Here is a 13,274-nt window from a genome sequence, read left to right as displayed (position 1 = left end):
CAATTTACAAACAAAGCATTTGTGTTTACAGAGGCAGTAGTGATGACCAGGGATGTTCGCTTGATAAGTGCGTGAATTTCACCATTTTCCCATTTTCCCTCCTAAGCATAAAAAATGCTATGAGTACTTTTGGGTGTCAGGGAAAATGTGTGGAGTATGGAATGTAGTGAACAGTGAAGTGAAGTGAACAGTCTAGGACTTGGGTAATGGGAGTCTGACAATTTGTTGGGCCTTCCTCTGACACCGCCTAGTATATAGGTCCTCAATGGCAGGAAGCTTGGCCCCAGTGATGTGCTGGGCCGTACGCACTACCCTCTGTAGAGCCTTCTGGTTGGATGCCGAGCAGTTGCCATACCAGGCGGCGATGCAACCGGTCAGGATGCTCTCAATTGTGCAGATGTAGAACTTTTTGGGGATCTGGGGACCCATGCCAAATCTTTTCAGTCTCCTAAGGGGGAAAAGGCGTTGTCGTGCCCTCTTCACAACTGTCTTAGTGTGTTTGGACCATAATAGATTGTTGGTGATGTGGACGCCAAAAAACGTGAAACTCTTAACCCGCTCCACTACACTACTTTGTTGAAGCACCTTTGGCAGTGATTACAGCCTCAAGTCTTCTTGGGTATAACGCTGAAAGCTTGGCACACCTATATTTGGGGAGTTTCTATTAGGTTGGATGGGGAGCGTCGCTTCACAGCTATTTTCAGGTCTCTCCAGTGATATTCGATCGGGTTCAAGTCCGGGCTCTGGCTGGGCAACTCAACAACATTCAGACTTGTCCCGAAGCCACTCCTGCGTTGCCTCGGCTGTGTGCTTAGGGTCATTGTTTTGTTGGAAGGTGAACCTTCACCCCAGTCTGAGGTCCTGAGCCCTCTGGAGCAGATTTTCATTAAGGATATCTCTGTACTTTGCTCCGTTCATCTTTCCCCCAATCCTGAATAGTCTACCAGTCCCTGCCACTCAAAAACATCCCCAAAGCATGATGCTGTCACCACCATGCTTCACCGTAGGGATGGTGCCAGGTTTCCTCCAGACGTGACCCTTGGCATTCAGGCCAAAGCGTTCACTCTTGGTTTCATCAGACCAGAGAATCTTGTTTGTCATGGTCTGAGTCTTTTAGGTGCCTTTTGGAAAACTCCAAGCGGGCTGTCATGTGCCTTTTACTGAGGAGGCCTGATTGGTGGAGTGCTGCAGAGATGGTTGTCCTTCTGGAAGGTTCTCCCATCTCCACAGAGTAGCTCTGGAGCTTTGTCAGCGTGACCATCAGGTTCTTGGTAACCTCCCTGACCAAGGCCCTTCTCCCCCAATTGTTAAGTTTGGTCGGGCGGCCAACTCTAGCAAGAGTCTTGGTGGTTCCAATCTTCTTCCATTTAAGAATGATGGAGGCCACTGTGTTCTTGGGGGACCTTCAATGCTGCACACATTTTTTGGTACCCTTCCCCAGATCTGTGCCTCGACATAATCCTGTCTCGGAACTCTACGGACAATTCATTTGACCTCATAGTTTGGTTTTTGCTTTGACATGCACTGTTAACTGTAGGACCCCTTACAGACCGGTGTGTGCTTTTCCAAAACATGTCCAATCAATTGAATTTACCGGAGGTAGACTCCGATCAAGTTGAAGAAACATCTCAAGGATGATCAATGGAAACAGGATGCATTTGAGCACAATTTTGTCTCATAGCAAAGGGTCTGAATATTTATGTAAATAAGGTATTTCTGTTTTTCCATTGTAATAAATCAGCAAACATTTGTAAAACCCTGTTTTCGCTTTGTCTTTATGGGGTATTGTGTGTAGATTGCTGAGATGTTTTATTTATTTATTTATTAATACATTTTAGAATAAGGCTGTAACTTAACAAAATGTGGAAAAAGTCAAGGGGTCCGAATAGTTTCCGAATGCACTGTACATACGTGGTATGTGGACACCCCTTCAAATGAGTGGATTCAGTATTTTCAGCCACACCCGTTGCTGACAGGTATATATGCAATATCCATAGACAAAACATGGCAGTAGAATGGCCTTACTGAAGAGCTCAGTGACTTTTAACATGGCATTGTCATAGGATGCTACCTTTCCAACAAGTCAGTTTATAAAATGTCTGCCCTGCTTGAGCTGCCCCGGTCAACTGTAAGTGCTGTTATTGTGAAGTGGAAACATCTCGGAGCAACAACGGCTCAGCCGCACACAAGCCTAAGATCACCATGCACAATGCCAAGGTCAGTAAAGGAAGAGAACGTGCTTAACTCTAAATTCCCTTCTGTAACCCATTAAAAAGGATGCTTGGAACCAGACATTTATTTTTATTTTGTATGATACCCATCAAGGACAAGACTGGTGAGGCCACCTCCAAGGTGATAGTGGACATCTTCAACACCCACGGTTCTCCTGAGGTCATCTCGAGTTTTGGAAGGTAGGCTATACCTTCCAAAACTGTTGAAAAGTACATTTCTCCCTTTTATAACAACTTACAGGCTGTCATTGTAAATAAAAATGTGTTCTTAACTGACTTGCCTAGTTAAATAAAGGTTACATTTAAAATTAAAATAATAAAAAATGCTGGGGACAATAAAAGGCCACTCTAAAATGTGCAGTTTTGTAACACAATGCCACAGATGTCTCAAGTTTTGAGGGAGCATGCAATTAGCATGCTGACTGTAGGAATTTCCAACAGAGCTGTTGCCAGATAATGTAATCTTAATTTCTCTACCATAAGCCTTCTCCAATGTCATTTGAGAGAATCAGAATCAGTGTACGTCCAACTGGCCTTACTACCGCAGACCACGTGTAACCACGCCAGCCCAGGACCTCTACATCCGGCTTCTTCACCTGCGCCCCCCAAACAGCTGATGAACTTGAGGAGTATTTCTGTCTGTAATTAAGCCCTTTTTTGGGGGAAAACTCATTCTGATTGGTTGGGCCTGGCTCCCCAGTGGGTGGATCTGGCTCCCAAGTGGGTAGGCCTATGCCCTCTCAGGCCCACCCATGGCTGTGACAAAGCCCATTCATGTGAAATCCATAGATTAGGGCCAAATTAATTTATTTAATTTGACTGATTTCCTTCTATGAACTGTAACTCAGTAAAATCTTAGAAATTTTTGCATGTTGCGTTTATAATTTTGTTCAGTATAGAAACGCAGGTAAAACAAACACAAATGCACATAGTTTGCTGTCATTTCAGCTGCCTGATCTGATTGTGTGTAGTTGGCTAGCAAATGAGAAGTAAAGTAATTAGCCGAGCTATCCTCCATAACTAACGTTAATGTTGCATTATTGACTTGATAATCAGCAGTTTTTTGCCTATTTATACATTATTTATTAAATTATTATTTATTGAAGTTCTTCTCTCTCGTGATCATTGAACCTCTACTAGCTACTGTAGCTAGCTAGCTACATGCCAAGGATTTGTTCAGCATAGCAACATGGAATGAATATAATGAACGACTGAGTTAAAACATCCCAAAACAATGAATGACCAGCTTGTTTGCTTAGCAACTTCAGAATCTCATACGTAACAACTGGCTTTTGCCCTGACTATATCATATTTAATACATTTACACATTAAAATAAATGTTTTACTTAAATGTTGGCAACCACACATCGAGACCTTGCTGGCTTTATTCCACTTCACATACAGCAGGTTGCCCTCCCTCCTCCACCTTATGGATCCACTCTGGGATTTCATGGTCAGGGCATTTATCTCAACGTGATCAGGGTCTTCAAGCACCAATTTTCCTGGATAATAAATCCTGGAACAGTTTTGGAATTGTGTAGAAATTGTCACAGCAGAGATGGTAACCAGTGCCCAAGTAGGAAGACTGAATGACACTCATGACAGCGTCATAGCATTGTCCATTGCCAGAGGAGTTGGACTTTTCAGTGTACACACTGAAGTCAATGGTGTAGCAATTGCTGGAGTCAGCCAAATCAAAGGGCTTGAAGCCCCACTGGACCGGCATTGCTCTTCATGCACTGAGGCTTTTAAGATTTAGCCATAGATGCCACCATTTGCTCATCAATGGACAGATTTCTGGAAAGATGGTAATACGCTCGACTTGCAATCCGCATGGCACTCATCGATGGCTTAATACTGCAAAGGCTGTCATACTCAGGGATGCAGTCTTTCTCGGGGTCGGTCATGTGAATGTTCACGAGCAACATTTGGAATCCATTCCTGGTCATGACTGACCCTGGAAAGGACCGGGAGAAAATGCTGTTCACTTTCGAGTAGTTTCTTATAGGTTTCAACTTGACCAGACATGTAGAAGAGAAGCCCTAGGAATTGGTAAAACTCTAGAACAGTGATGCCCGTCCAGGCGTATTTTATGGCTCTCGCTATGTTTATGGTCGCTTGTTTGTTGGTGTTGTCACACAAGATCCTCACACAAGATCCTCATTCAAAAACAAATTGAATTTATTATTTTTTTCACCCAACCTTTAACCTAGACCCAATGACATGGTTAAATAGTTTTTTATTTCACGTTGAATTCACATTAGTTGAAAACAACCAAATGTAAATCAAAACTAGACGTTGAACTGACATCTGTGCCCAGTTGGTAGGATCCAGCTGCACCCCAGGCGGCCTGGCTGGAAAGAAACCCATTGTTTGGGAACCACGTCAATGCCCCCCCCCCCCCCCCCTTCTAATTTACTTATTTTTGTCACTGGTCTAATACTTTCTGTAGCACACATCAGAGTCAAATACTTTATATAGAACAGTCTTCACGTGCAACCACAATTAATAATTAATGTATGTGTGTTATATTAAACATAAAGGAGAGAGTAAAATGTAGGCAAGCAATAAACATTTCAGAACAATTACTAGTTGAATAAGACATGGGAGATATTACGAATTTTGGAAAGTGTATTTATTTATTGACTAATACACCTGAAACAAATAGCCAAAACGAAACCTGCAGACATGACTAGTGCCTCCCCTGAGATCAAACAGCCATAACATGTTTTAATGAAACGCAGCATAACATGATCATTGACAGCTGCCTTGAAGGACACATATAAAATGCTTTCTGCAACTAAGATCAGTGAAATGTAGGCTAAACTGACAATGGAGTGAGGAGCAGAAATTTAAACAAGCAAGCAAGTCGCAGCAATGAAGAATTTAGTGTACGCGCGTTCAAGCGAGGGGGGGGGGGGGGGGGGGGGGATTCTGGCAAGCCTGCTCTGTGTGTGACGTGTATGTGGGGAGCATTTGCCATTCGCTAAAATCGTAAATGAGCCAGGCTGGGTCTCCGTTCGTATCCTGGACTTCCTCCCCTGACTTTATTTCACTTAGAAATATGAAAAGCCTATCAGCAATCCAATAAGAAGAATAGTACCTTTGTTACGCTCTGAATGACCCCTTACCCAGTTCCATTAGCTGCCATGGTAGAGAAGCAAGCCTGCATCTCATTGTCTTCATCCTCTGACTTCACAATCACATCACTCAAAAAAGTGCACAATTAGCCCATCACAAACATCACAAATGTTGCAGTCCAAATAGATACTCTCTGGTTCTAACAGATCAGGACTTCATTGTTCTGATCCATTCCTTCTTTATTTTTATTTTTTAAATTTATTTTTAACCTTTATTTAACCAGGCAAGTCAGTTAAGAACAAATTAACCCACAACAAATTGTGTTGTGGGTTAGCTAAAATGCTACAGTTGCCCCCGACACTACCTGAACATGCAAACTTTGGATTGCTAGACTGTCTACTGGACCGTATTCCAATTAAACGACTGAAAGAGCTTCTTCCTGTTCTTGACTCTCCTATGTTGAACATATTAAATGTCTCCCTTTCCTCCGGATGTGTGCCAAACTCTCTAAAAGTGGCAGTAATAATGCCTCTCCTGATTAGCAGATGCTATTGCGGGTATAGCGAAATGCTTGTGCTTCTAGCTCCAACAGTGCAGTAATATCTAACAAGTAATATCTAACAAATTACACAACATATACCTAATACACACACATCTAAGTAGGAATGAATTAAGACTATATACATATGGACAAGTGACGTCAGAACAGAATGGACTAAGATACAGTAGAATAGTATAGAACGTAAAGTTTCCTATCACGAATAAGTTCTTGCCTAGTTTAGATCTTATCTGTCGGAAAGATATCAGTTAATCTTTGTGGATCAATTGTTAGTTTCGGTGTTCCTCAATGTTCCATTCTAGAACCACTATTGTTTTCACTATACATGCTACCTCTTGGTGATGTCATTCAGAATCACAATCTAAACTTGTACTGCTATGTAGACAATACACAGCTGTACATTTCAATGAAACATGGTGAAGCCCCAAAATTGCCTACCATGGAAGCCTTTGTTTCAGATATAAGGAACTGAATGGTGAAAAAGTTATTTGTTTTGTCCGAGTTTAAAAGTAGAGGTTCAAGGTCCCAAGAAACAGAGATCTACTGTCGGATCTGACAGTGAATCTTGACGGTTGTACAGTCGTCTCAAAAAGAACTGTGAAGGACTTCGGCGTTACTCTGGACCCTGATCTCTCTTTTGTTGAACATATAAAACATATTTCAAGTACAGCCTTTGCAAAAATCAGAAATTACCAAAATTATGCATAAACGCTAATCCATGCTTTATTGTCACTTCAATATTAGACTACTGCAATGCTCTACTCTCTGGCTACCCAGATAAGGCACTACATAAACTTCAGCTGGTGCTAAATACTGCTGCTAGAATCTTGACTAAAACTACATTTGATCATATTACTCCAGTACTCGCCACTGGCTTCCTGTTAAGGCTGATTGCTAGGGCTGATTTCAAGATTTTACTGCTAACCTACAAAGTATTACAAGGACTTGCTCCTACCTATCTCGCTGATTGGTCGGGCCATACATATCTACACATACACTATGACCACAAGACTCATGCTGCCTTATTGTTCCTAGAATTTCTCAGCAAACAGCTAGAGACATGGTTTTCTCCTATAGAGCTACATTTTTATGGAATGATCTGCCGATCTATGTGAGAGACGCAGACTGTTTCATCCTTTACTGAAGACTCATCTCTTGAGCAGGTTCTATGATTGAGTGTAGTCTGGCCGGGGATGTGACGATGAACGGCAAGGCACTGGAGTGACAAACCACCCTGGCCGGCTCCCCTCTCTCCACTGGGAGAGGGTCTCTGACCCTATTATGGGGGCTGAGTCACCCTATCCCATGCCGTCCCTAGGAGGGGTTTATCTCGTCGTGCCAGGCTTTTTTTCTGCTATACTCAATCTGAGTGGGTTGAGTCACTGACGTGATCTTCCTTCCTGTCCTCTGGCTCGTGTTGTGGGGGAGATCTTTGTGGGCTAAATTCGGCCTTGTCTCAGGGTAGTAAGTTAGTGGTCTGTTGATATCCCTTTAGTGAGGTGTGGGGGCTGTGCTTTTGCAAAGTGGGCGGGGTTATATCGTGCCTGTTTGGCTCTGTCTGGGAGTAACTTTGGACAAGATCTCCTGTATCTATGCTGAAATAGTCTATGTGCCAGGGGTCTAGGGTCAGTCTACAATATCTGGTGCAATTATTTTATTATTATTATGTTTATTTGTCAGGGACCATGTATAACATGCCATTGCACCAGATTTAGCTAGATAGCTCACTTTCATCTGTAGTCCCTGGGCAGAAAACAATCAACATTAACACATCAATGTCTTATCTGGTGTCCTGTGTGATCTTAGATTTGCTCCCTCTAATTTCCCATCTCTCCCCTCCCAGAGGACCTGAGCTGTTGGACCATGCCTCAGGACTACCTGACGACTCCTGGCTATCCCCTTCCCCAATCCACCTGGTCCTGCTGCTGATCCAGTGTCTGCTGCTGTTCTGCCTGTGGCTATGGAACCCTGACCTGTTCAACAGTCGTGCTACCTTGTCCTGGACCTGCTGTTTCGACTCTCTCTCTCTTTACTGCACCTGCTGTCTCGACCTCAATGCTCGGCTATGAAAAGCCAACTGACATTTACTCCTGAGGTCCTGACCTGTTGCACCCTTGATAGCCACTGTGATTATTATTTGACCCTGCTGCTAATCTATGAACGTTTGAACATCTTGAAGAACGATCTGGCCTTTATGGCCATGTACTGTTATAATCTCCAACCGGCATATCCAGAAGACGACTGGCCACACCTCACAGCCTGGTTGCTCGAGGTTTCTTCCTAGGTTCCAGCTTTTTCAAGAGTTTTTCTTAGCCACCATGATTCTGCATTACTTGCTCTTCGGGGTTTTAGATTCAGTTTCTGTATAAGCACGTTGTGACAACTGCTGATGTAAAAAGGGCTTTATAAATACATTTGAGTGCTTGATAATATGAATTGCCCTGAGACCACGTTGTCCTATCAGTATAGCCATATCTGAAAAACACAGAATTCGGATTGCTAAAGTAAAATGTAAAGAAAGATTGGCATCCATTTTTTTTTAGACCTTTTTGTTCGCAAATGTAATAAATCTGCTTCATTTATTATTACAGAATAATAAGTAGTTTTCAGTTATATAGGCTATTGTTATATCAGTGTCCCAACGGTATGGGACCAGGCATCGCATGGCCCCTAGATGGCTGTCTAAGCATGAGGGATATTGAACTCAAGGGTTCAGAAGTGGGCTATCCTTCAGTGTAGCTTGATGCACTTGGACTTGGCCAATAAGCTTCTCTTAGAAATCACATTTCTCCATCAGTGTCTTGTGTTTGGCTGTTGTTCTTGAGATCACTCTGTCTCAAGAATCCCTGACTGTACAGTCTGGGCTGGGTTGAGGTGAAACACTGGTGTTTGAAATTAAATGGTTACAGATTTCAACAATGTCTGGCAGAGGCAGGCATAGTTTAGAGGGAATATGCTAGTTACATTTGGACGTCCAATTGTAATCTTGAGTCAAATCTTCACCATGTGTTGGTACAAGACGAGTTATAGAACATATTTCAATGTGTTGCACATTACAGTAGACACTGCAGTTTAAGATTGACATTGCTTTATAACAGTGACATGAACATACTTTACTAAACTTACTTTACTGTTGTTCAGAGACTATTGTAGTCTACATTTTTCCAGGCAAACCCTGTGTCCTTAGCGGAATGATAAAGGTGGTTATGATATCCGGCTCAGTGCTTTCTGATCATTTGTCAATATAACATTTAATGGATTGGTGAGCAGCCAGAGATGACACATGTTGGTTGGATCAATATGTTTTCCAAGCAAGAGCAGGCAGCTTTTGCAGTATTTTTGTTGGTCTGTTTTCAAGCGAGGACAAGAAACATTTATGATTATGATGCATTGCAAAATGTATGATAAATATGATCACAGACACATGGTATTGAATGCCTCAACAAATCCAGTCATTGTTCAAATTGAGTGCAAAAAATCACTGCAAACTAATTTAAAAGTCAGTTGGCAAGAGTGTGGAGGGAGACCCTTTCCAAGTTTCTCTGGAGTTTCAAAATGTTGAACAAATACTGTGCAGGAGATAAAACATTGGATGCTGTCCTGCAGACATTTTGGCCCAATGATCAAGAGGGTCTGGACTTACCCAGAGTACAACACTTAGACTGTACATTTTTTAAACAAACTACCCTGACCTGGCCTTATAGGGTGCCAACTCTACATGCATTCCCCCACAATGACTGGCATGGTGACTACTGTCTGTTTTACTGTCCATGTGTTTATTGACTTCAAGCTGAAAAACAAAGCAGACCCAACTTTGTCTGAGACCTTTCCCTAATTGACATAAGTATCAAGTACTCCTACCAAGTTTTTTCTTTATTTGATATCCTTGCTTGGAGAGTAATGCAGTCAGTGTTATTTTCCCCTTGACTATGGGATATATTTGCTGTACATTCTAGACTGTTAGTTGTGTGTCTGCTGTGACACAGAGGTAGAGCCTATATTTCACCTGCCAAACCTCTTCCCTCAAGGCACCAGCTGCTAATGTAGCCAGGGTGAAGAGGAGCTAGCTGGCTGAAAATTGAATGCTGTGGCTAAGGGACTTCAAATACAGTTTTTTTTGTAAGGTTGATTTTATGCTCACTGAAGGTAAATATGGCGTCCATTTAGTGTGCAGAGATTTTTTTGTGCCATGCATTTGGCACTACCTAGACACCACGAGGTCACAGTGTGCTTTTGTATGCAAGGCCACAGTCAACTCTGTCTAGACCCAGACAGATGATGTCATATTGCAGGGCCAGGGGGTGGGATTGTCTCTGGCCTGATTGTCTGGTCTGGGTATCATCCTCCCAGGCTTCAGTCTGACCTACTCCAAGCTTTCCCGAAGAAAGGTCTGGTCAGATTTATTGGACAGTTAGCAATGCTTCAGCAGAGTTCCAAACGATAAATCACCAGTCCAGACCTGGGTTTGAATACTATTTGACATGATTTTAAATACTTTAGCTGTGCATGATTGTTAAGCTTTCCTGTTGAAATGTAAGCGATAAAGCACTCCCAAAAGTGCAAACCATGCCCACCTGGCACTCCAGGCAGGCTAAAATAAACTCTCAAAGTATTTGAGTATATACCAGCCTGGCAATTATTAATTTGGTGTTTTAGGTGATCGGCTACTTGAATACTAAGTGACATCATCTTCTAAAAGAGTAGGCCTAGTTGTTTTGGCTTGAGGGATCGCGTAGTTTGTGATCATGTACAGTAAATGTCAAAAAAATACATGGAAGAGAAGACTGAGTGAATGTTGTGCTGAATTTCACACAAACACTTTTGGGACTATTTCCGTTGGTTCCATTGTACCAGGCCAATTAAATCAAGCACAGCTTGATTATTTGAAGTGTTTGACATAATGTATTTGACCCAGGTCTGATACACATTATATAGCACAATATTACGCTGTGGCTAATGTGTCAATCAGCATAGTTTCCTCTCTACTTGCGGTGCTGGGAATAACAGTGTCTTGTCTTTCTAAAGTTCACTGACGTACATAAAACACACACATGTTCCAGAAGTAGGCCTAATTATGTGTGAAGGATTCAATTCTATAACATTGTCATTTTTGGACCTTCATAACACCTGTCAAACCATTAATTGTGTCTAAATGCCTGGCTGAAAGTTTCTCCTAGAAAGCAGAATGTTCAATTCTTTCAGTTCCTCTAAATTCCACCAGGAACGATGCCCCAATTGTCACTGTCTCCCTCCGTCTCTCTATGTTTCACTGGTCGGTCCGGGAAGGGCTCGCTGCTACATCACTGGGTACATTTGGTTTTCTTGCTGCCAAAACAAAGTTTGGACAAAGTTTTCTGACATGAAAAAAACAACAGCTCATTACATGGAAGCAGCAGGAGCATAGAGAGCAGGACTCTTTCTTGGATTTATGCTAAATGACGTGCTTCACACAGGGATAGCTAGGCGTTACTCTACCATTTCCTTGACTGGGAGGGGAGGGAAAACTACACAGCTGTGCACTCCTTGACCTTCATGTCTACAATTAGTTGTTATTCAACATCCAACTGGCCTGGGACTGGGAGAAAACAAGGAAATATCACTGCTGACTGCTCATATGTACTGACTCTTAAGGCAATGAGTTTGTCTGAAGAGGAGAAGGAAATTCTTTTTTGACAAGCTTGTTGCCTACATTACACCCAAACACACCAATAACACAATCACCCAACATGTCCTGTTCCATCCCATAATGTTGCATCATTCATCTAAATCTTACATGATAGTCCATGTCCTCCTCCTTGTAGGCTACTACTGTGCAGGTTTCATTTTATATTGCCACAACATTTTTCCTCCCCTTTGATGTGTGATGACAGAACTGGTAACTATGTGGCAGAACTGACATGGGTGTGCTTGTTGCTATATTTAAATGCTAGCCCTGACAAGGCTCTATTGTCAGTCGTAGACCTGGCACTTTGTGTCTCATGGTCATCCTTTATTTTATCATAACCAACACCAAAACATTCCATTGATGTAACTCTAAAGATAACAGTTTGATTCAGGCCAGTGTCACTGGAAAAAGCCAATTGCTTAAAAATGATGGCAACAGCAACTGTATGACACAGCGCTAAGAGACCATTAGGTCAGTGTCTATTATCTAATCATGCTGGTTGGCACATATATCCAACATATTAAAGTATACAAACATGTTAAGTGAAATAAAGTATTTCTCTAATTGTTTTCTTCCCATAACAAGTCATTCAAACAACTGTCTAAATAAAGTACGACATTAATGTCCACGTCTTTTGTGGTACTACCACTGCAAATCAGTGAAGATTGAAGATCACCAGACGTTGAGAGTAAACCTTGACACAGACAAGGGTCTATAGCTTTCTGGTGACCTCCTATGACTTCCTAAGCTCACACAGACTCTTTGAAGGAGTTTGCTGTGCATTTTAGACACTCAATCGTAAAGTCTGACAACACTACTAGACTGTGTTGAGGTATTTTTGAAGGCTTTGAAATTGGGGCATACAATTGAGTGATCAGGTTTTACAGGCATATGAAATTGGCTTTGGTTCAAGATTGGTTGTTTGTAAGCATTTGACCATGGCTGCATGGGCAGCCTGCCAATCTTTTGAAAAAAGGAGGACATGTTTAATGAAGCAACAAAGACTGTGGCTGGCGAGGAAATTAAGGCACCATGCTTTTCATAACCTACATACTAACATAAATCACAAGAGCATGTAAAATGTAACTCAAAAGGGCAAAATGCTTGTGTTTCTACTCAGTTGCCTATAGTCAGAGTTCCAGAACTCTCTGGAACCTATTCCTGAACCTAATCACTGTCACCATGGCGATCCTAACTGGACTAGGTCAACCTGGCAGTATGTCTTGATTTACAGATTAAAAACAAACCTCTCAAGTCAAAATTTGATGACAACTCAACAGAATCTAGAGTGCTGATTCTGCTTTTTGGTATTGTATCGATTTCTGCAATACACCCTGTTTTCATCCTTTCACATACCAATAATGCCGAAGTTAACACAGACAATCTGTCAGTGAATTATATAAGGTTTTTATGAATAATGGCAGTACAATTTGGTGTTTAGATCAGGGCTGTTCAATGTCACTCCTGGAGGGCCAAAACACTTTCATCCTCTCCTTCTAATAAGGGACTAATTCAGACCTACACTCTTAGAAAAAAAAAAGGGTTCTTCGGCTGTCTCTGTAGGGCAGGGCTGCCCAACCCTCTTCCTGAAGATCTACAGTCCCGTGGGTTTTCAGTCCAACCCTAATTTAACACACCTGATTCTACTAATTATCTGCTCAACAAGACCTTAACTAGCTGAATCGGATATGCAAAATTAGGGTTGGATTGAAAATCTACAGGACAGTAGATCTCCAGG

The sequence above is a fragment of the Oncorhynchus mykiss genome, chromosome 9 (genome assembly GCF_013265735.2).
Source record: "Oncorhynchus mykiss isolate Arlee chromosome 9, USDA_OmykA_1.1, whole genome shotgun sequence".
NCBI lineage: Eukaryota > Metazoa > Chordata > Actinopteri > Salmoniformes > Salmonidae > Oncorhynchus > Oncorhynchus mykiss.
This window is presented reverse-complemented; position numbering follows the sequence as displayed.